The sequence below is a fragment of the Lissotriton vulgaris genome, chromosome 6 (assembly GCF_964263255.1).
Source record: "Lissotriton vulgaris chromosome 6, aLisVul1.2, whole genome shotgun sequence".
Lineage (NCBI taxonomy): Eukaryota > Metazoa > Chordata > Amphibia > Caudata > Salamandridae > Lissotriton > Lissotriton vulgaris.
In genome coordinates this window covers 1,850,692,175-1,850,717,074 of record NC_141694.1, presented here as the reverse complement: position 1 = coordinate 1,850,717,074, position 24,900 = coordinate 1,850,692,175, and the positions used below count along the sequence as shown (strand labels likewise).

At 54.5% G+C, this 24,900-nt stretch overlaps 1 protein-coding gene across 1 annotated transcript in view; it reads right to left on the bottom strand.

The window, feature by feature from the left end:
- The window catches only part of LOC147709644 (E3 ubiquitin-protein ligase RNF19A-like), a 297,443-nt gene extending 280,101 nt beyond the window's left edge, over positions 1–17,342 (bottom strand). The window contains exon 1 of the mRNA XM_086928167.1: positions 17,276–17,342. The gene's annotated coding sequence lies outside the window, so the exon portion shown is untranslated. The remainder of the gene's footprint in view (positions 1–17,275) is intronic.
- Between the last annotated feature and the right edge of the window lie 7,558 nt (positions 17,343–24,900).

The following is a 24,900-nucleotide window of genomic DNA, read 5'->3' as shown; positions in this document are numbered from 1 at the left end:
TGCAGTAATTTTCCTCCTTAGTTCCTGAACAATTCAGGGAAAAGTATGCATGTGAATGGACTTTAAAACAGGCTCCAGTGTTGTGCAGGAAGCAAGTGGGTGGGACAAAGAATCTGCTCCACATGTAATCCTCTTAAGGCGCGAGCCCCTCAGGCTCAGTATCCTTTGTATCTAGAGTCGGCGCACAATATAAAAACTATAATAAATCAGCTACAATCTCAAGGTATATTAGTGCCTTGTAGCTCCACAATGAATGCCCCTCTTTTTCGGGCATTGAGATCTCATCATTCATATACAATAGGTTTAGATTATGGATCTCTAAATGCACATACACGCAAACAAGCTGTACAAACCTCTCATGGTACTGGACGAATGACAAATCTAGTAAAGTAAAATATTAAATGACTTTGGATATAATCCATTGGTTTCTTTAGTCAAAACATAGTGCCTGAAGCTCAGTATCCAACCGCTTTCTCTTTCGACAGTTTTTAATACGCCTATACAGGGTTACCCATGGGTTATAGGAATATCCCTGAGCATTTTGCAGTAGGAGTTATGGAGTTCGTACAAACAGATCCAGAGGCCTTATCTTATATTTATGAATTATTCTTTACTGAAGATGACTTGACTAAAAGCCTGGTGCTGGCGGACAGAATAGTGACTTTGCTAGCCCAATTCAGGTATAAAACTAATTTCAAGAAAGCTAAAACGGCATGTTTAAAGATGGGTTTTCTTGGATACAAATTATCCAAAGAGGGTAAAAGACAGGCACCTGACTTCCTGCAGAACTGTGCTAATGTACAACCTCCGAACACATTGAGACAGTTACATGCCCTGACGGGATCTCTTCATTTTGGTTGAGCTTTCTTGCCGCATCACGCTGAGTGAGTGAAGAACTTGAAGAAAATAGTGACTTGCACGTTTTCTGAAAAACATTGGACAATACACACACAGCTATCTTACGTGGGCCACAAGCAGACATGTTAGAGACTAGATATTTACAGGCACAAAATAATAAAACAAATCTAGGTATTAGAGTTATTCCTCGTACTTGGGGCTATAGATACCAAGTTAACAATGAGGGACAGACAACCTCTATTGCATACAGTTCACATCTGTACTCCTCTTCTGAGGAACACTTCACTCCCACCAAGAACATTCTCACTGCAGTGCTGACAGCTATATTAAATGACCGTACTTTGGCGCAGATAGATTCTCACATACTTACTCTAAAAGCAGCAACAAAAACAAGTATTGCTAATGCTCATGCTCTACACCTGCGCTGGATGCAGTGACTCCTTCTTTAAATGGTACTGACGTATAATTTGAATATGATCCTACATTCAGCAAGCAATTCTTTTTGCAATACACAGAAAACATACCACAAACTCCAAACGTTGCACCCATACATTAGTATAAAAGCAAGTTCTAGGTGGACATCTCTACATAGTCTGCGTTTAGTACTAAGCAACAATACTCCGCAGCTTGCACTACAATGCAGGGAATTTGTAACAATGGCAACTTCAAGGCACTACACCCACACATACTAAAGTTGTAGGTGATTCCAATGCACAGCTAACAGAAATACATGTTCTGTTGATTGTCCTACAAAGGACTCAGCCATAAACTTCTTACAAGTATTGAGACAGATTCTGCATTCTGTGTGCAAGGCTACAATGCAGGTCAGCGGTCTCCAACCTTTTCTGTAACAAGAGCTACTTATGGACAGTGCCCTCTCAATGACCAACCAGGTCTCCACCGTGGTTGGCACCTGTACAGGTCTTCTAAGACAGTTGCGCAAACTAGTCCCTCTCCTCTCCCAGTCGATGCTACGCACTGTGGTCTCAGCCACCATAGTATCTAGACTTGACTATGGCAATGCGATCTACTTAGGCCTGCCAAAAATGCTGACAAACAGACTTCAGGTAGTCCTAAACGACGCCGCAAGACTTATTTTTAACCTTCCGCGGAGAACGCATGCCTCTCCACTACTAAAAAGTCTACACTGGCTGCCAATTGGACAGAGGTCCGTTTTTAAAAGCCTTTGTATAGCCCACAAAGCCATCTATGGGAAGGCCCCGACCTACATCAAGGAGCGGATTGAGATATATAGACCGGAAAGAAATCTCAGGTCCGCTGATGCCAATCTTCTTGTATGTCCTCGTTTTAAACTGGCCACAATGGGAGGAAGATCCTTTTCGGTTTTACTACCGAACCTCTGGAACGCCCTGCCTGAGACACTCCGAAAGGAGGGGAATCTACTCCATTTCAGGAAAGCCTTGAAAACAAACTTGTTCAGAACAGCACTCAGCTCAGCCTAAGTACTCCCCCTTTTCGATATCCCGGATGTTATGTTCTGTGGTCAAAGCGCCCTGAGACCTGTAGGTGACCCGGCGCTATACAAATCCACTATAACAATAACAATAACAATAACTTATGGTCAGTGAATGTCATCCCACGCCTCTGTTATGACGGTTGTAGTAGTGAGCATTTCAGACAAGATTACATTCGTAGACACCCCGTGCCAGATTACCAACAGTGATCACCTCAGTGCCTTAGAGTTGCCGCCAGTAGTGCAAAAAAGGATTTATCAATTTGGAATGCCTCTAAATGGAAGATACATAACAGCCATTGTTGTAATGCTTCTGATACCACATTAATAATATAAGTAATAAGTATCCCCAGGGCCATATGATTTATCATTCAAATACGACTTGAAATATATTTTAGAAAAGTCAACCATTTTTTACAAATATCAGCCTCAGAGTTCTTAAAATACAAACATTTTCATCTCAAATGTGGTATACATATATGAATTCAACCAAGCAAAAGCTTCTACTTTAGCAGGCTGGGCTGCATGTAAGAGAGCTACTTACAGGTATCTGGAGCGCTATCAGTAGCTTACAATCTACTCGTTGGAGAAGCCTGATGTAGATTTCCACACTGGAGCATGAGTAGATTCAGATATTCAAAAGGGAAATCAATAGAAAGTAAGCAACTTTGGGGAAAAGTAGTAGGATAAACTTCCTACGGTCCATGTACAGCATACCACGGCTCATAAAAGTGAAGGAATTCACCTTAAAGGGAACTGTCCAGTAGATCTGGCTGCAAAGACAGCAGTGTAAACATTCAACATGGCTACTATAACTCAATCTCAAACTAAGATCAATGCATAATGTTGTTAGCAATACAGGCAACGCTGGAAGGAGAAAAACCTCTTGATGGTTTTTCTTCTAAATATTCCTACACTCGCCCTAAAGAAAATGTTTATATGGTATTAATACCCAGAGTCGGATATAGGCACATGCCTAATGAATGAGCGAGGCTAGATTTAATCAGGCTAGCTCACAAGGGGATTGCTTCTGTGCATGCTGGCATCAGTGCCGCTGTATCAATGCAGCAGCAAAGATACTGGTCCACATTATGTAAAAAAAGGAACAATGTGTGTCCACTTTAACACACACTATTATTAAAGAAGAGCAGGTGTATTCAAAAAGGGAAGAATTAGGGAAACTGACAAAGAAATAATGCAGAGCACATTTAAGGTAATAAATATTCACTTTCAGACAGTCTCAAAACACAGTTTCAGCTCTAATGTAATCAGCATTTCCGTCTCCCGAAAGAAGACGTCGTGATTCCGCAGCAAGGACAGACCCAGATGCGAGCAATAAAATGCGGAATGAAAAGAGAGTGGAAGGCATCAGGCCACTCTCTACTTATTGATTATTCAGAGGGTTTCTATCCCAGTGAAATAATGTCATAAGAGCCAAGCACAAGGAGAGAGGGATGAGAGAGGGGACCGTCATGCCAGGCTACAGTCATATCACTGATTATAATGGAAGGTTACTGGGGAGGCATTTAGCCTTCGCCTCTTCTCTCGCTAGACGTATTAGTGCATCTGGCCTCAAACAACGAGAATAGAGGCCTTGTTATTATATTGAACATAAGCTCTGTTGTTCAAATAGGTATGCAGGTGTGAACTACCTGAAACTCAAAATAGGTTTTATTTTTTGCTGTGAGACCTATTCTCCACAGACTCCCCCTCCAGGGCGGAGACCCACTCTGCACAGACTCCCCCTCCAGGGCGGAGACCCACTCTCCACAGACTCCCCCTCCGGGGCATAGAGACCCACTTTGCACAGACTCCCTCTCTGGGGCAATGAGACCCACTCTGTACAGACTCTCCCTCCAGGGCAGAGACCCACTCTGCACAGACTCCCCCTCCGGGGCAGAGACCCACTCTACACAGACTCCCCTGGGGCACAGAGACCCACTCTGCACAGACTCCCCCTCCAGGACAGAGAGACCCACTCTGCAGAGACTCCCCCACCGGGGCAGAGAGACCCACGCTCCACAAACTCCCTCTCTGGGGCAAACAGACCCACTCTGCACAGACTCCCGCTCTGGGGCAAAGAGACCAACTCTTCACAGACTCCCCCTCCGGGGCAGAGAGACCGCTAAGCACAGACTCCCCCTCCGGGGCAGAGAGACCCGCTCTAAACAGGCTCCCCCTCCGGGGCAAAGAGACCCACGCTCCAGATACTCCCCCTTCGGGGCAGAGAGACCCACACTCTGCACAGACTCCCTCTCCAGGGCGGAGACCCACGCTCCACAGACTCCCCCTCCGGGGCAGAGAGACCCACGCTCCACAGACTCCCTCTCCATGCAAAGAGACACACTTTGCACAGCCTCCCTCTCCAGGGCAAAGAGACCCACACTCTGCACAGACTCCCCCTCCGGGCCATAGAGACCCACGCTCCACTGACTGCCTCTCCAGGGCAGAGAGACCCACTCTGCACAGACTCCCCCTCCAGGGCAGAGACCCACTCTGCACAGACTCCCCCTCCGGGGCAGAGACCCACTCAGCACAGACTCCCCCTCAGGGGCAGAGAGACCCACTCTGCACAGACTCCCCCTCCGGGGCAGAGAGACCCACGCTCCACAGACTCCCTCTCTGGGGCAGAGAGACCCACTTTGCACAGACTCCCTCTCTGGGGCAAAGAGACCCACTCTGCACAGACTCTCCCTCCAGGGCAGAGACCCACTCTGCACAGACTCCTCCTTCCGGGGCAGAGAGACCCACGCTCCACAGACTCCCTCTCTGGGGCAGAGAGACCCACTCTGCACAGACTCCCCCTCCGGGGCAGAGGCCCACTCTGCACAGACTCCCCTGGGGCACAGAGACCCACTCTGCACAGACTCCCCCTCCAGGGCAGAGACCCACTCAGCACAGACTCCCCCTCCGGGGCAGAGAGACCCGCTCTGCACAGACTCCCCCTCTGGGGCAGAGAGACCCAGGCTCCACAGACTCCCTCTCTGGGGCAGAGAGACCCACACTCCGCAGACTCCCCCTCCGGGGCAGAGAGACCCACGCTCCACAGACTCCCTCTCTGGGGCAAAGAGACCCACTCTACACAGACTCCCCCTCCAGGGCAGAGACCCACTCTGCACAGACTCCCCCTCCGGGACAGAGAAACCCACTCTGCACAGACTCCCCCTCCGGGGCAGAGAGACCCACTCTGCACAGACTCCCCCTCCGGGGCAGAGAGACCCACTCTCCACAGACTCCCCCAGGGCAGAGAGACCCACTCTGCACAGAATCCCCCTCCGGGGCAGAGAGACCCACTCTCCACAGACTCCCCCAGGGCAGAGAGACCCACTCTGCACAGACTCCCCCTTCGGGGCTGAGAGACCCACTCTGCACAGACTCCCTCTCTGGGGCAGAGACACCCCCTCTGCACAGACTCCCCCTCTGGGGCAGAGATGCCCACGCTCCACAGACTCCCCCTCCGGGGCAGAGAGACCTGCTCTGCACAGACTCCCCCTCCGGGACAGAGACCCACTCTGCACAGACTCCCCCTTCCGGGGCAGAGAGACCCACGCTCCACAGACTCCCTCTCTGGGGCAGAGAGACCCACTCTGCACAGACTCCCCCTCCGGGGCAGAGAGACCCACTCTGCACAGACTCCCTCTCCGGGGCAGAGAGACCCACTCTGCACAGACTCCCTCTCTGGGGCAGAGAGACCCACTTTGCACAGACTCCCCCTCCGGGGCAGAGAACCACTCTGCACAGACTCCCCCTTCCGGGGCAGAGAGACCCACGCCCCACAGACTCCTGCTCCGGGACAGAGAGACCCACTCTGCACAGACTCCCCCTGCGGGGCAGAGAGACCCACTCTGCACAGACTCCCCCTGCGGGGCAGAGAGACCCACGCTCCACAGACTCCCTCTCTGGGGCAGAGAGACACACACTCCGCAGACTCCCCCTCCGGGGCAGAGAGACCCACGCTCCACAGACTCCCTCTCTGGGGCAAAGAGACCCACTCTACACAGACTCCCCCTCCAGGGCAGAGACCCACTCTGCACAGACTCCTGCTCCGGGGCAGAGAGACCCACTCTGCACAGACTCCCTCTCCGGGACAGAGAGACCCACTCTGCACAGACTCCCCCTCCGGGGCAGAGAGACCCACTCTGCACAGACTCCCTCTCCGGGACAGAGAGACCCACTCTGCACAGACTCCCCCTCCGGGGCAGAGAGACCCACTCTCCACAGAATCCCCCAGGGCAGAGAGACCCACTCTGCACAGACTCCCCCTCCGGGGCTGAGAGACCCACTCTGCACAGACTCCCTCTCTGGGGCAGAGACACCCCCTCTGCACAGACTCTCCCTCTGGGGCAGAGAGGCCCACGCTCCACAGACTCCCCCTCCGGGGCAGAGAGACCCGCTCTGCACAGACTCCCCCTCCGGGACAGAGACCCACTCTGCACAGACTCCTGCTCCGGGGCAGAGAGACCCACTCTGCACAGACTCCCCCTCCGGGGCAGAGAGACCCACTCTGCACAGACTCCTGCTCCGGGGCAGAGAGACCCACTCAGCACAGACTCCCCCTCCGGGGCAGAGAGGCCCACTCAGCACAGACTCCCCCTCAGGGGCAGAGAGGCCCACGCTCCACAGACTCCCTCTCTGGGGCAGAGAGACCCACTTTGCACAGACTCCCTCTCTGGGGCAAAGAGACCCACTCTGCACAGACTCTCCCTCCAGGGCAGAGACCCACTCTGCACAGACTCCCCCTCCGGGACAGAGAGACCCACTTTGCACAGACTCCCTCTCTGGGGCAGAGAGACCCACTTTGCACAGACTCCCCCTCCGGGGCAGAGGCCCACTCTGCACAGACTCCCCTGGGGCACAGAGACCCACTCTGCACAGACTCCCCCTCCGGGGCAGAGACCCACTTTGCACAGACTCCCCTGGGGCACAGAGACCCACTCTGCACAGACTCCCCCTCCGGGACAGAGAGACCCGCTCTGCACAGACTCCCCCTCGGGGGCAGAGAGACCCAGGCTCCACAGACTCCCCCTCCGGGACAGAGACCCACTCTGCACAGACTCCCCCTCCGGGGCAGAGGCCCACTCTGCACAGACTCCCCTGGGGCACAGAGACCCACTCTGCACAGACTCCCCCTCCGGGACAGAGAGACCCACTCTGCACAGACTCCCTCTCCGGGGCAGAGAGACCCACTCTGCACAGACTCCCCCTCCAGGGCAGAGACCCACTCAGCACAGACTCCCCCTCCGGGGCAGAGAGACCCGCTCTGCACAGACTCCCCCTCGGGGGCAGAGAGACCCAGGCTCCACAGACTCCCTCTCTGGGGCAGAGAGACCCACACTCCGCAGACTCCCCCTCCGGGGCAGAGAGACCCACGCTCCACAGACTCCCTCTCTGGGGCAAAGAGACCCACTCTACACAGACTCCCCCTCCAGGGCAGAGACCCACTCTGCACAGACTCCCCCTCCGGGACAGAGAAACCCACTCTGCACAGACTCCCCCTCCGGGGCAGAGAGACCCACTCTCCACAGACTCCCCCAGGGCAGAGAGACCCACTCTGCACAGACTCCCCCTTCGGGGCTGAGAGACCCACTCTGCACAGACTCCCTCTCTGGGGCAGAGATGCCCACGCTCCACAGACTCCCCCTCCGGGGCAGAGAGACCTGCTCTGCACAGACTCCCCCTCCGGGACAGAGACCCACTCTGCACAGACTCCCCCTTCCGGGGCAGAGAGACCCACTCTGCACAGACTCCCCCGGGGCACAGAGACCCACTCTGCACAGACTCCCCCTCCGGGACAGAGAGACCCACTCTGCACAGACTCCCTCTCCGGGGCAGAGAGACCCACTCTGCACAGACTCCCTCTCTGGGGCAGAGAGACCCACTTTGCACAGACTCCCTCTCTGGGGCAAAGAGACCCACTCTGCACAGACTCCTCGTCCAGGGCAGAGACCCACTCTGCACAGACTCCCCCTCCGGGACAGAGACCCACTCTGCACAGACTCTCCCTCCAGGGCAGAGAACCACTCTGCACAGACTCCCCCTCCGGGACAGAGAGACCCACTCTGCACAGACTCCCCCTCCGGGACAGAGACCCACTCTGCACAGACTCCCCCTCCGGGGCAGAGAGACCCACGCTCCACAGACTCCTGCTCCGGGGCAGAGCGACACACTTTGCACAGACTCCCCCTCCGGGCCAGAGACCCACTCTGCACAGACTCCCCCTCCGGGACAGAGACCCACTCTGCACAGACTCCCCTCCGGGGCAGAGAGACCCACCCAGCACAGACTCCTGCTCTGGGGCAGAGAGACCCACTCTGCACAGACTCCCTCTCTGGGGCAAAGAGACCCACTCTACACAGACTCCCCCTCCAGGGCAGAGACCCACTCTGCACAGACTCCCCCTCCGGGACAGAGAAACCCACTCTGCACAGACTCCCTCTCCGGGACAGAGAGACCCACTCTGCACAGACTCCCCCTCCGGGGCAGAGAGACCCACTCTCCACAGACTCCCCCAGGGCAGAGAGACCCACTCTGCACAGACTCCCTCTCTGGGGCAGAGACACCCCCTCTGCACAGACTCCCCCTCTGGGGCAGAGATGCCCACGCTCCACAGACTCCCCCTCCGGGGCAGAGAGACCTGCTCTGCACAGACTCCCCCTCCGGGACAGAGACCCACTCTGCACAGACTCTCCCTCCAGGGCAGAGAGACCCACTCTGCACAGACTCCCCCTCCGGGGCAGAGAGACCCACTCTGCACAGACTCCCTCTCTGGGGCAAAGAGACCCACGCTCCACAGACTCCCTCTCTGGGGCAGAGAGGCCCACTCTGCACAGACTCCCCCTCCGGGACAGAGAGACCCACTCTGCACAGACTCCCTCTCCGGGGCAGAGAGACCCACTCTGCACAGACTCCCTCTCTGGGGCAGAGAGACCCACTTTGCACAGACTCCCTCTCTGGGGCAAAGAGACCCACTCTGCACAGACTCCTCGTCCAGGGCAGAGACCCACTCTGCACAGACTCTCCCTCCAGGGCAGAGAACCACTCTGCACAGACTCCCCCTTCCGGGGCAGAGAGACCCACGCTCCACAGACTCCCTCTCTGGGGCAGAGAGACACACACTCCGCAGACTCCCCCTCCGGGGCAGAGAGACCCACGCTCCACAGACTCCCTCTCTGGGGCAAAGAGACCCACTCTACACAGACTCCCCCTCCAGGGCAGAGACCCACTCTGCACAGACTCCCCCTCCGGGACAGAGAAACCCACTCTGCACAGACTCCCTCTCCGGGACAGAGAGACCCACTCTGCACAGACTCCCCCTCCGGGGCAGAGAGACCCACTCTCCACAGAATCCCCCAGGGCAGAGAGACCCACGCTCCACAGACTCCCCCTCCGGGGCTGAGAGACCCACTCTGCACAGACTCCCTCTCTGGGGCAGAGACACCCCCTCTGCACAGACTCTCCCTCTGGGGCAGAGAGGCCCACGCTCCACAGACTCCCCATCCGGGACAGAGACCCACTCTGCACAGACTCCTGCTCCGGGGCAGAGAGACCCACTCTGCACAGACTCCCCCTCCGGGGCAGAGAGACCCACTCTGCACAGACTCCTGCTCCGGGGCAGAGAGACCCACTCAGCACAGACTCCCCCTCCGGGGCAGAGAGGCCCACTCAGCACAGACTCCCCCTCAGGGGCAGAGAGGCCCACGCTCCACAGACTCCTGCTCCGGGGCAGAGAGACCCACTCTGCACAGACTCCCCCTCCGGGACATAGAGACCCACTCTGCACAGACTCCCCCTCCGGGACAGAGACCCACTCAGCACAGACTCCCCCTCCGGGACAGAGAGACCCACTCTGCACAGACTCCCCCTCCAAGGCAGAGAGACCCACGCTCCACAGACTCCTGCTCCGGGGCAGAGCGACACACTTTGCACAGACTCCCCCTCCGGGCCAGAGACCCACTCTGCACAGACTCCCCCTCCGGGACAGAGACCCACTCTGCACAGACTCCCCTCCGGGGCAGAGAGACCCACCCAGCACAGACTCCTGCTCTGGGGCAGAGAGACCCACTCTGCACAGACTCCCCCTCCGGGGCAGAGAGACCCACCCTGCACAGACTCCTGCTCCGGGGCAGAAAGACCCACTCTGCACAGACTCCCCCTCCGGGGCAGAGAGACCCACACTCCACAGACTCCTGCTCCGGGGCAGAGAGACCCACTCTGCACAGACTCCCCCTCCGGGACAGAGAGACCCACTCTGCACAGACTCCCCCTCCGGGGCAGAGAGACCCACCCTGCAGAGACTCCTGCTCCGGGGCAGAGAGACCCACTCTGCACAGACTCCCCCTTCGGGACAGAGAGACCCACTCTGCACAGACTCCCCCTCCGGGGCAGAGAGACCCACCCTGCACAGACTCCTGCTCCGGGGCAGAGAGACCCACTCTGCACAGACTCCCCCTCCGGGACAGAGAGACCCACTCTGCACAGACTCCCCCTCCGGGGCAGAGAGACCCACTCTGCACAGACTCCCCCTGCGGGGCAGAGAGACCCACTCTGCACAGACTCCCCCTGCGGGGCAGAGAGACCCACCCTGCACAGACTCCTGCTCCGGGGCAGAGAGACCCACTCTGCACAGACTCCTGCTCCGGGGCAGAGAGACCCACTCTGCACAGACTCCCCCTGCGGGGCAGAGAGACCCACCCTGCACAGACTCCTGCTCCGGGGCAGAGAGACCCACTCTGCACAGACTCCCCCTCAGGGGCAGAGAGACCCACTCTGCACAGACTCCCCTCCGGGGCAGAGAGACCTACTCTGCACAGACTCCTGCTCCGGGGCAGAGAGACCCACTCTGCACAGACTCCCCCTGCGGGGCAGAGAGACCCACCCTGCACAGACTCCTGCTCCGGGGCAGAGAGACCCACTCTGCACAGACTCCTGCTCCGGGGCAGAGAGACCCGCTCTACACAGGCTCATGCTCCGGGGCAGAGAGACCCACCCTGCACAGACTCTTGCTCCGGGGCAGAGAGACCCACCCTGCACAGACTCTTGCTCCGGGGCAGAGAGACCGACTCTGCACAGACTCCCCTCCGGGGCAGAGAGACCCACTCTGCACAGACTCCTGCTCCGGGGCAGAGAGACCCACTCTGCACAGACTCCCCCTGCGGGGCAGAGAGACCCACTCTGCACAGACTCCCCCTGCGGGGCAGAGAGACCCACCCTGCACAGACTCCTGCTCTGGGGCAGAGAGACCCACTCTGCACAGACTCCTGCTCCGGGGCAGAGAGACCCACTCTGCACAGACTCCTGCTCCGGGGCAGAGAGACCCACTCTGCACAGACTCCCCCTGCGGGGCAGAGAGACCCACCCTGCACAGACTCCTGCTCTGGGGCAGAGAGACCCACTCTGCACAGACTCCCCCTCCGGGACAGAGAGACCCACTCTGCACAGACTCCCCCTCCAGGACAGAGAGACCCACTCTGCACAGACTCCCCTCCGGGGCAGAGAGACCCACTCTGCACAGACTCCTGCTCCGGGGCAGAGAGACCCACTCTGCACAGACTCCCCCTGCGGGGCAGAGAGACCCACTCTGCACAGACTCCGCCTGCGGGGCAGAGAGACCCACCCTGCACAGACTCCTGCTCCGGGGCAGAGAGACCCACTCTGCACAGACTCCTGCTCCGGGGCAGAGAGACCCACTCTGCACAGACTCCCCCTGCGGGGCAGAGAGACCCACCCTGCAAAGACTCCTGCTCCGGGGCAGAGAGACCCACTCTGCACAGACTCCCCCTCCGGGACAGAGAGACCCACTCTGCACAGACTCCCCCTCAGGGGCAGAGAGACCCACTCTGCACAGACTCCCCTCCGGGGCAGAGAGACCCACTCTGCACAGACTCCTGCTCCGGGGCAGAGAGACCCACTCTGCACAGACTCCTGCTCCGGGGCAGAGAGACCCGCTCTACACAGGCTCCTGCTCCGGGACTGAGAGACCCACTCTGCACAGACTCCCCCTCCGGGGCAGAGAGACCCACTCTGCACAGACTCCCCCTGCGGGGCAGAGAGACCCACCCTGCACAGACTCCTGCTCCGGGGCAGAGAGACCCACTCTGCACAGACTCCTGCTCCGGGGCAGAGAGACCCACTCTGCACAGACTCCCCCTCCGGGACAGAGAGACCCACTCTGCACAGACTCCCCCAGGGCAGAGAGACCCACTCTGCACAGACTCCCCCTCCGGGACAGAGAGACCCACTCTGCACAGACTCCCCTCCGGGGCAGAGAGACCCACTCTGCACAGACTCCTGCTCCGGGGCAGAGAGACCCACTCTGCACAGACTCCTGCTCCGGGGCAGAGAGACCCACTCTGCACAGACTCCTGCTCCGGGGCAGAGAGACCCGCTCTACACAGGCTCCTGCTCCGGGACAGAGAGACCCACTCTGCACAGACTCCCCCTCAGGGGCAGAGACCCACTCTTCACAGACTCCTGCTCCGGGGCAGAGAGACCCAGGCTCCACAGACTCCCCCTCAGGGGCAGAGACCCACCCTGCACAGACTCCTGCTCCGGGGCAGAGAGACCCAGGCTCCACAGACTCCCTCTCTGGGGCAGAGAGACCCACTCTGCACAGACTGCACAGTAGTGATATGTAGTCACATGGTTTTTGAACTTCACCTTAAATCAATAAAAAGATATTTTTTTTTTAATTGCTGGTCTTGTGCTCATCTCTAAATTAGACAAACCATGCCACCATGTGGAAGGATGTCATATGTGCAGGTGTTGATAATTAGGTGTGAAGCACCGGAAACCACCGTCTCAAATTGAGCACTGCCAGAACCTCACCGGGGGCCACTAAAGGGCCCCTACTAGGATCACCAATGGGAGGGGCAGATGGGGAAGACGTCGAACAGTTAGGAGGGGCACAAAATGTACTTTCACTGTGGCAATGTCTGATGAACAGGGACATTAATACACCCCTGACAGTGAGTGCTGGACAGGCCTCGATGGCTGGTGAGCAGGCCCCGCCCCTCGCCAGACAGGTTTCGTCATGCAATATTGGCTGGTGCTTGTGGCCCTCGGGCGCTGGATGCCTCTGCCCATGTTCTGAGCCACCCCCTGTCTACCCCCTTTGCAGGCAGCATACTGCCCCACTGCCGACCCAGCCCAGACCCCCCCCCCCCCTTTCCAGGCGTGCTCACTGCCTACCCTGGGGTTTCTAGGAAACAAAAAGGGTCTTGGCTCCTATACTCAGCAAGGCTGAGCCAATATAAACTTTTGAAAAACAAAACACTTGCCAGTGCTGAGAAATTAGTTTACATACCCTCTTGGACTGGTGTACATGATAATAACATGGACACTTGCTTTACTGATTGCAACTTTTTTAATTATTCTTTTTTGTATTGCATCTATTCAGTTATGCATCTTTTTGCATGGGAATACGAAACATTTTATGTACATATGCTTACACACAAACATAACATACAAATAAACAAGTGATGCGGTATTTACAATTGGTGCACAACTTACATACAACTTATTCGTGGCTGTCCATTCAAACAAAACATTCAAACATACACACCCTGGGGTTTCAGCGCATTCTCTGTCCGTGTTGTCCCTTCTCTCTCTCCGTCTCTCTCTCCCTGACACCCTCTCTGCTCTCTCCTCCTCTCTCATGTCATGCAGACTGAATATCTCCTCTCTGCACCTTGTCCCTCCCTCTGCCCTCTGTGTCTCGCCTCTCACTTTCTGTTTTTACCATACATGCCAACATTTCAGAAGAGCAAAGTGGGAGAGTTAAAAAAAAAATCGGGAAAATGGGGCCTTGAATCGGGTTAACGGCATGTATGGGCTTTGGAAGTGGCTGCTGCAGGATCGGACATTTGAAACGGAAATGCACGTGTTTTTTTTTACTTTCAGAAGCACGGAGCGCAATGGCAGGCAGAGAGAGGGTGATGCAAGTGGTGTGCACTGGCCTGGCAGGTTGCTGGCAGTGCATGCACTCCTCCTCCCCCTCCTATGTGGCAGCCCGGGCTGTAACAGCTTCCCATGCACACACAGCCCAGTACTTCACAGGTCTTTAAAAGACCTGTGCCTTGTTAATGACGCTTTGTTGGTTTTTCACCCCTTCTAGAGCCCCCTGCATCTCCACTCTGAATATTGCTGGAAGAATTAGCACCTTACACAATACCAAACCCTGTCAGCTAAAACCCCCGAGGAATCGGGTTCTTGTTGCAGGAATCGGGAGGCGGGAGACTAACCTTGAAATCGGTAGTCTCACGCCTGAATCGGGAGGGTTGGCATGTCTGTACTACTTTCGCTCTCCTTTGTGGCAGCTGTTTCTCCGCACGCTCTCTGTCTCCCTCCTCATGTCTGTCTCTCTTCAGTGTCTGTCACTTTCTCTCCTCTCTCTTCTGTATTTTTCTCTGCCTACGCTCGTTCTACCCTGTTCTGTCCATATCTTTAACCCCCAACCGCGACGCCTGTCTCAGGGCCGGCCTTAGGCATGTGCAAGCTGTGCACCTGCACAGGGCCACCAAATCCCAGGGGCCACCACATCAAGATATATCCTTAATATAATAATCCTCTGAGCATGGATACATATTTGTGTGGGGCCCCTGGCAGGGATTTGGTGGCCTCTGGCTCTATACAACTTCCAAACACCATGACCCCCCCTCTTCACTGGCCTCCGAGGTCCGCCCCACCCAGACCCCCTCTTCCGGGGCCCCCTACCTACGCTCCCTGCCCAGGGCCACCATGAACCTAGAGCCGACCCTGCCTGTCTCATCTCTGCTCGCACATGAACCCTGTCCTCTCTTTGTCCCTCTGTCTGTCTTGGCTGTCGGTCCCGGGGCCCTCTTCCCTGTTGTTGCGGTCTTTGTCATCCATGTGGGTGCCACAGCCTCTCCTGGTCTGTCTCTCGTCCTCTCTCTCGCTCATCGAGCCCTCCTTGGCTCTCTTTTTGCTTCTGACTCACCCGGGTTGACCCTCTGCGCTCTTCTGTCCTTCCTTCGCCTCTCTCTTCTCTGACTCCAGGGCCCTCTCCTCTGCTCTGTCTCCTCTCACTGTCTTCCTCCACCTCCATGGAGTCTGCAGCGCTCCCCCTCCCCACTCTCTTTCCCTCCCGTCTCTCCTCCGCCTTTACTGCCTCCTCACACCCTCTTGCTGCCCCCTCCTCTTGTCCTCAGATGCCCTCAGGCAGCAGAGAGCCCTCCTTCCCCCTCCAGGGTCACTGAATCTCACTCCTTCACCCCTCCCGCCCCAGACGGAAGAAGCACGGAGCAGACATGAGTGACACTCACGCGGAAGGATGGCTGCAGCCCTCGTCTGTGCAGCGGAGTCCTCAGGACGCTGCTGAAACGGGGCTCAGGGGGCTAATGCACCTGCTGCAGCGTTACGAGTTCCACACACCGGCAAAACAGGGACATATCTGTGTGTCTGGTTTACAGACATTATAGTCAAATCCCGAGCGAGGTAGCTCAGGGAGTTAATGCGCCTACTGCAAAGCCCTCCCTGTGTTTTATGTGCATGCGTATGACCCTTGAGATCACGTGCCTGGGTGGCAGGAGTAAGACGGCTGAGCGAGTCGATGCATCCGGGCAATGTTGGATGCACACGTGTGTGTGCGTGAAATGCCTGGTACACGTTGTAACCCGTCAGGCAGCTTTCTGGATTAATACAACTGACTCAAGCTTTCATCCTCCCGAGGCCATCAAAAGCGAGCCACTGCTGTTGATAGTAGTAACATCTGTGACGGGCAGCAGAATTGAGACACCCTACAGGGGTCTAGGCGCTAGACTGAACACATAGCTTCAATGACCGTCACCGAAGGAAGACAGGGGAGCAGGCGTTACAAACGGCAGACACTGCTGTGTTTGTGCCAGCCGACCTTTGGAGTTGCCAATGGTTGTCTAGTTGGCCACGCTCACGGATATTGCGTGTTCTCGTTGACTTTCTTCTGTAAAGCATAGTAAATTATTCGGTGGCGCTTTCCCCGGTTATTAATGGGGCATTACGGTCTCCGAGACAGATTTCTTCGACCCGAGAGGATGAAAGGCGCGCTCTGCACCTGGGCATCCCTGGGCCGGGACAGACACGGGTCCACGCCTGCATCCGCGGCGCGCGCGGCTGGGATGAGGGAGGCAGCAGCATCCTCGCTGCCCCTGGGCATCCCTGGGACAGACACTGGTCCACGCCTGCATCCGCGGCGCGCGCGGCTGGGATGAGGGAGGCAGCAGCATCCTCGCTGCCCCTGGGCATCCCTGGGACAGACACTGGTCCACGCCTGCATCCGCGGCGCGCGCGGCTGGGATGAGGGATGCAGCAGCATCCTCGCGGCACCAGCGGTGCCCCTGGGCTGGGACAGACACTGGTCCATGCCTGCATCCACGCCTGCATCCGCGGCGCGCGCGGCGGGGATGAGGGAGGCAGCAGCATCCTCGCGGCATCCGCCGCGTCACCCGGGGTTCCCACCAGCCAAGGTCCCCTCATCGGCTCCGCAGGAGTCCAGGGGTGGGTGGTCATGGGCACTACTACCACCCCCTTAGCCGCAGCCCCCCCACTCCACCCACACCCTCTGCCATCAGCTGTGAGAGCGCGCGCAGAGACAGCTCATGAAATATTCAAAACACATGACAAGCTTAGGGGGAAGACGGATTGCCCTCGGGAGGGAAGGGGGGTACCCCAGCCTCCCAAACAGAGGTGCCAGCACTTGCCCCCACCCCCACCCCTACAAACACCTCTAGCGCCGCAGATCGAGATAAATATATATATATATATACATACACCACCAAAACGAGCATCTATAATCCAATTTAAGATTAAACATAAGTACATATGGAGAAGGCAGACACCCCCCCCCCCTCCCGAGGGCTGCCTAGCCCCCTCTTCTCCCCCCTCCAAGCACACACACTGCACGGGGCTCTGCAGCACGGACGGTGGCGGTGCAGCACGGATGCGCCTTACCTCCCTCTCTCCGGCATCTCCGGCTGCGGATCCAGGGCTGCGCGGAGTCCAGGCAGCCCCCCCCTCCCCGGCCCCCACCCGCAGCCTCACAGCTGAGCCTCAGCCCGACACCCTCTCATCCTCCCTCCCTCCCTCCCTCGCCGAGGGTCATCACTGCATATGCCATGCCTCCGAGAGGACCACGGCGCCGACCCATGCCGCGGGGGCCTCTGGGAAGGGTAGTTTGGGAGGGAAATGAAGGCGTCCCCCGCGCACGTGTCTGCAGCGCGGCCCCCGTTCCTCTCAGCTCCTAGAGGCCGGTGTGCAGTGTAGGAGGAGCGCGCCCGCTCGGATGGAGGCGGGAGGGTGACTGCTGGCAGCATACTGCAGTGAGTGAGGGGGGCCCGCCGCGGGGACCCGGGGGTGACCTTGTGCTGGGCGAGCCCTCCGGCTGCCCGTCTGCAGGCCAGGGCCTCAGTGTCAGTGACGCTATACAGCGCCTACCGCGTTGTGTCGTATCGAGCGCCTCATGCTCCGGACAAGGACCAGAGAAGTACATCTGGGCACAGACCCGCCAATGACTTCCACCTCAACACAGGGGTCTTTGGGGTGTTACAAATGAAGTGGGTTATTGGTAGGGGCAAATGTAGGTCTGCCACTGGCAATAAGGCCACTAACACATGATAGGACCCAGCATTGGTCTTAGAAAATGATTCCTTTGCTCAACCCTTGGAAGCGTGGCTGCGAGCAGACAGGCTTAACTTCAAAGACAGGTATGTAAAGCATTCCAAAACACATTTTCAGTAAATAATCAAAACACACCACAAAATAAAAATCACACACCAATTTATAATAATATTTGTATCTTTTAAATGACACCATTGATTATGCACTGCTCACTCTGCCCGTGCAGGCTTTTGTGGATTCCTTTTATTATTGAAAACAGTGAATTCAGCGATCACAATCGGCTCACTGCCCATCTCAGGGGACCCTGGGTGGCCAAAGAAAGCTGTAATCTCAGTTTGGGTACGGTACGCGCAACGGACGGGAGACACCGCCTCAAATGGTCCATGTGTACCCCTGATCTAATATATAAAACCATCGGAGACACCTGTAGTGATGAAATCATGAGCTGCACTGCGGAGGGCTCTGATCCAATCAAGGTCCTAACCGCCTTCCAATGTCTATCAGACAAAGTTTCCAATCTGTTGTCAGCACCAGCCAAGAAGAGCGGGAGAGGGGGACCTAGGTGGTTCAATCAGGACTGTTCCAAAGCCGCGCGCAACTTAAGAATTGCCTTGGCAGCCAGACCTAGAATTAAGGAGACAGTCCAAGGGTGTCGTAGAGAGTATAAATGAATCACTGCCACCCGCAAAGACTTTTTAAGAAATGAAGCCTGGAATGAAATTCTGGACCCCCATACACTAAACAATAGCTCCAGATTTTGGGCGGTAGTTAAGAAACCTTTTTTGGTCCAGGACCCAGGAGATGGACTGGAGAGCGTTATAACAAAGGAGGAGTGGGAAGCTCACTTCAAGCAATTATGTTGCTGTACGATGAATAACACTATGAATCCCCTCCCCGACAATGGGGGCGCCTCCATAAGGTTGGACAGAGGCGAGAATGTTGTTGGGATAGAGGGGCTTACAGCTGGGAAAGTGCCCGAACCTGATGGGATTCCCAATGACCTATATAAATCTGTCCCGATGTTTTGGGCACTGATTCTTGAGGCGGTTATTAATGCGGCTGCCACAACTGGCTCTCCACCGTCTTGGGGGGTTTCTACCATCGTCCCGGTGTTTAAGAAGGGGGACAGGGACAGTCCACTCTGCTACAGGCCCATCTCTCTAATTGATTCCATGGTGAAAATAGTGGGGAAAATTATACTACAGAGACTTTCGTAATGGGCATTGGACAATAACATCATGTCCATTTCTCAGTATGGTTTCTGTAGTGGTAGATCGACTATAACGCAGTGCATTAATCTTTTCCTAATCCTTAATGAATACACCATTGCCCAAAAAGGTACGGTTCATCTTGCCTTCATGCATCTATCCTCTGCTTTTGACTGTGTGAATAGAGGGAAGCTCTGGCAGTCCATGAGGGAGAAGGGCGTGGACAGTGGGATTGTTAATTTCCTGGTAGATCTACATAGTAGCACTCGTGCCAATGTAAGGTATTCCCAAGATCTGTGCACTACGGATAATTTTACTATAGACAAGGGAGTCCGCCAAGGTTGTATCTTGGCCCCCTTTCTTTTTAATTTTTATATAAATGAATTAGAGAGTGTTCTGCAGGATGTGAAGGCTGACTATCCCAGAGTCGGCAGGCGAAGTATCCCTGTACTTTTATACGCAGATGATGCGGTTTTAATCTCTAGAACTGAATTAGGTCTCCAAGCCTTGCTTAACGCTTTTAAATTGTTTATGACAGACAGAGACCTATTGGTCAATAATTCCAAATCATTTATCATGCAAGTGGGTAACCGCCCAAAAAGGAATTACACATTTAAACTAGACAATGTAGTGATTCCACTGTCAAATACATTTTCCTATCTAGGTGTTCTTTTTGACTCCAAATTAACTTGGGGGCCCCAACTTGCCAAAAAGAGATGTGATGTGACCAGGGTCAATGCCTCTATTTTTAACTTTGCGTCAAAACTGGGGAAAAAAACCAACCCTTGCCATGATGAAACTTTACGATGCAAAATCAGTGGCAATTGCAGCCTATGGCAGTGAATTATGGGGGTATGTGCCTGGCGAACAACTCCAGATCGCAGAAAATGCCTTTATGAAGCGCCTCCTGTGTGTCCCGGCCGGCACGTCTAACTTTGCAGTTCACGAGGAGTTGGGGGCAGAATATCTGAGCGATATCTTCTCATTACCCCCGCTGACCTGCTGGTTAAAACTGTGGCTGAATCAAGATATCCCGTTGACACACCTGATTGTAAATGATTTTCTGTCTCAAGATAATGCAATGGGAACTCCCTGGTTAAAATATTTGAAAACATGCTTTTCTCGGTTGGGCCGCCCAGACTTATTTGAATACCCAAACAGAATTGTTAAGGGAGATGTTGAGCTAATTAAACAAGCTTTCCTTTTGGACAGGAAGACCCAGAGGGAAGGGGTAGAGTTACAAAAAACAAGTGTTAGAAAATATGTTATGGTTAAAACCTGTTTAACAATGGAGCCCTACCTACTCGGTACACTGAGCACTCACGAGAAGTTCCTGTTAACAAGGTTCAGGCTAAATCTGTTTCATCATCTGCTAATCAGACCAAAGAAAGACTCTTTTAGTAAAACCCCAGCACCCTGTGGCTGCGACGGAAAGTCTCCACAGGATATGCTGCATTTTATGTTTTTACGTGGTTTTTATGAATATCCGCGAAAACGCTCCTTGATTGCCCTTTTAAAGAAACTTAATTTTAAACAGATCCGACCAGCCTTGTTATACTTACATTTATTGCATACTAACAGTATTCTTCAAGTGACTAAATTTTTAAAATTGTGTCTTAGACTGCGAAATTGCCTGGATCAATGAATGTTACTGTATTAATGTATTAGACCATCAATGAATTAATGTATACAGGGTATTATATTATTGCATTTGCACTTTACCAATGATTTTTTTTTTTTAAGACCAGTGGTCCCAGATTTTATTTAATTTCACAAGCAATAAGCCAATAGATCATACAATGTCATAGAAACTACAATCATTACCCAGCCAGTAACATTTTCGACATGTCGGTCATACATAGGTGAAAATAAACAGTAGCCAGGGGAGATGCATTAGTCCGCAATTATCAGTGCCAGGAAAAGTCTCGGGTTGCAGTGCCTGCAGCAGTTATCACTGCAAAAGGACCAAGGTGGTCATAAAAGCCAACAACGATTGTTCTAGGCTGCGTTCCCTGGTTGGCACGGATGAAGTCAAAGGCAGGAGTCACATCCCATATTGCCATATGGGTCGCTGGGCTACATTCTTGTGATCGTGGCAGTGTTCAATAAGCATTGTGGAAAGGGTAAGCGGGGAGGGGAAAATGAACATCATCATGAGTACAGCAGAAACAAACTAACTGCCAACCAAGAGATACAACAGGGAAATAACAAAAAAAGGAGGGAAAACACTTCAACTACAGTTGGACTAGTATTAGTGTGTACAGTAGTGTATCAGTGACCCTAGCGGCGTATGTGTCTTGACAGGCTTTTTGGCTCTATTTCGGAGTGATAAAGACTTTAAGCTTGCTCACATCTAGGATATGTATTCTTAGATGTGTTGGCCCTTTTAAGCCCTTTCTTCCAAACCTAGAAGAGGATAGCTGCTTTATATGATGATAGATCCCTTATTCTAATCCATCTATTGCCTATTGGCTTTGCCTTTCATTATTTTGCTTATAGTAGAGGGTGGATCCTGTGGTCCTGACTTTATATTATGGTTTGTGTAGGTACTCTGACAGAGCTAAGGGTTATTTCATCCTTCTCAGGCCTACAAGGCCCAGAACTAGAGAGAATCCATTTTGCTTTTTATCCCTGCAGAGCTGAGATGCTTCAAGGGGAAAGGTAATGTTGATAGTTAAGGCTGTTGACTGCTAGGGGAAAACCAGCCAGGACTGGTTCTTATCCGAAGAATGTGTTTGTCTCTTGGGCCCAGACGTAACAAGCAGATGGCCACTGCGGTTGCGCAGAGAGCTCTGGAGCTAGCACAGGAATTCGGTGGGAGGCAGCCCTCTGTTGGAAATTTCCATGAGGGGAGAGGAATCCATATCAGCGAAGTGCAGAGGAGGAGGAGTGGTCAGTTTGGTTCTTGAAGGGTGGAGAGTAGGATGTCTGCTGGAGCTGCAGAATAACGTGCAGTTCTATTGGTTTTCTGGAATGGAGAAAGAAGGCAGATGATTGCTGAAGCTGAAGAGAGAGCAGTAACTATTAGCTGGGACTGCCAGTTTGTCAGAGAGCATTAAAGCAGGTGGAGGAGTTGAGGCTGTCAGCTGGAGCAATTGAGCCAGAGGCGTGGAGCTGTGGTGACGGAGGGAGAGACAGAGAGAGCCCTGATCCCACCAGAGACAGAGAGAAATCTTCCTTCTAATAGGTGAGGTAGTCTAAACTAGTCCGCTTTACACTTACACCTTAATCTTGTCTTTATTCCCTAGGCTATTGTATGTCTAATCCTTTTCTTCAGCGGTGTGTTAAAGTTCCTGTTAATCAAGAGACCCCGCAGATAACCTTGTCCTCATACTGTATGTCTAATCCTTTTCTTCAGCGGTGTGTTAAAGTTCCTGTTAGTTGTAGAGACCCCGCAGATTTGTGTATGTGCATTCTATTATTGTAATAAAGATACCCCAGTTCTTAGTGAACTAGTGTGCATGTGTTGTTCTTAAGATAGAGCTAACCTTTCTTCTAACCAGATACTGTGTGGTAACTGATGGATCAAAAGGGAGTAGGAGTGCTTAAATCAGGGAATAACTCTGGCACACAGTGTGTATATCTTTTGTCCCCGCACAGTGGAGGTAACCTTGTCTCCTAGTCAGGTATTACTGTTTGAACAGATGCTACCCCTGATCAGGTAAGTGATAATTGAATAATTAGGGAGAGAGAGGAGCCCTGGAACTGAGGGATAAAGTATATACTAAGTAATTCGGCCATCCCATAATATTATTGTAGTAGCGAACCCTTAGTGGATAGTGAGAGAGACTTCCCAACATAGAGAGAGCTAAAGGTATTCATAGGAAAGTGGTCGTTGTTGGTAAGCGGCGTTAATGAGAACACCAGGTGGGAGACTGGTGCCTAGGTCTGCCGGATTGTAGACCGGAAAGTAAGTAAGCGAGCACTGGGGGGGAGACCAGTGCATAGTTCCGCTGGATTGTGGACACAATAGAAAGAGAGTGAGCACTGAGGCTGCAGCTCAGTGTGTAAGGCACGCCGGATTGTGTGTCGAGTGAGCACTGATGGTGATCAGTGTGTAATGGTAGATAATCAGAACTGCCCCAGGGTAGATTAGTCTGGACCCATGTGGTCGCGAGACTATGAGGTATGAGTGTGGTGTAGGGCATGGATGTCCTTAGTAATCAGTGAGTATTCTTAGTATCCCTATAGATATAGTGGTGTTTCTGATGATATGAGCTTGTATATTGCGAGTTCTCCATTCTCAGGTAGGTACCCAGGTGCCTGGATAGATGGGTCCTGAGGAGGGAGGTGGTTACGTTCCGGCTGGGTTGGAGGGGCTCTCAGGAGCTGATCCCATCTGGTCTAGAACCCGGTCGTTACAGTATGTTACGCCATATATGGACTGTGTGGGGGCGGGAGTGGCTGTGAATGGAGGGTTGGCGGGGGGGAGGGAATGATAGCGAGTAAACTGTGTTGGGCGGTACCCCAGCAGTCGGGGGAGATAGGGGAGGGGGGGAGCGTCATGCTGGGGCGGAGGATGACTGGTCTCTCACCGCTCCGTGTCGATGCAGTCACGTGATACCAGCCTGGGTGCAAACCCGATGGTATGCGGTCAGGGTAGTCTTGGGCAATCGGGTACATACGGAGGCCTGCCGTCTCTTCCCTGCGTAAAGACACGCTCTCCGCGCAAGCCCAGTTGTCAAATGAGTGACGCCAGTCTGCAGGACGCGGGGGGGGCATCATTCTTCCATCGTTTCGTGATGAGTCACTTAGCCGTGATGAGCCCCAGGTCCCAGAAACGTGCCTGTAGTTTGGTCTGCTTGGTTCTTTTATAGAGTCCCAGCAGGCATGCTTCCCACGTCTTTGGGAGGGTATCACCCGTGGCCACCGTTAACGTGTCAGTGACCGCCGACCAGTACAAGGTGAGGTGAGTGCAACTCCAGAGTGCGTGCAGTAGGTCCGAGTTCAGGAGGCCGCACCTGGGGCATGCTGACGAGGTGAGGTCAAACTAGCGGTTCAGTTTGTCCGGGGATAAATATGCACGGTGTATTATGTAATATTGGATGATCTAAAATCTCGCGTTGCGGGGAATGTTCCTGGCGCCTGCCAATACTGCGGCCCACTGTTTGTCCGTCCATTCACTACCCCGGTCGGCCGTCCACTTCTCTCTCAGTCGTTGGGAGGAGAATTGAGTATGACAGTTCAGTGCCTGTGCCAGCCAGTGCACTATATGGGAACCATCGCCCATCACATGTAGGTACTGAATGAGCATATGCGTGGTCGGCTCGTGAGTCAAGTCTCCCCATGCCTCTGTCAGCACACGGAGAAGCCTTGCATGTGTCAGAAACTGGCCTGCCGGTAGACCGGTGTCGGCGGTCAGAGTCTCGAAGGACAGTAGCTCCCCATCGCTATACAGGTCACCTAGCCCGTCCAAGTCTGCCGCGGTCCAACTGCGTAGCCCGGATGAAGACAGCACGCCATTTCCCAAGGGGGTCCTCTGCAGAGGCAGGTTCGGGGCATAGGGCACCGTGCTCTTGGTGAGTCTGAGGCTCCGCATAAAGCACTGCCTTGCGACAGCCACATGGACCTGGTTGGGGGGCCGGCCCCGTGTCAGGGGGTGGAAGAGCGTCAGTATCTGTGTTGGGGACAGGGTAGTGTCTTCCGTAGCCGTGTCCATCAGGTTCTTACCACTCAGCCAATAGGCAACCCATTGCAGCTGGGCCGCTAGGTAATATAGTTCCTGATTGGGAACCGCCAGGCCTCCAGATT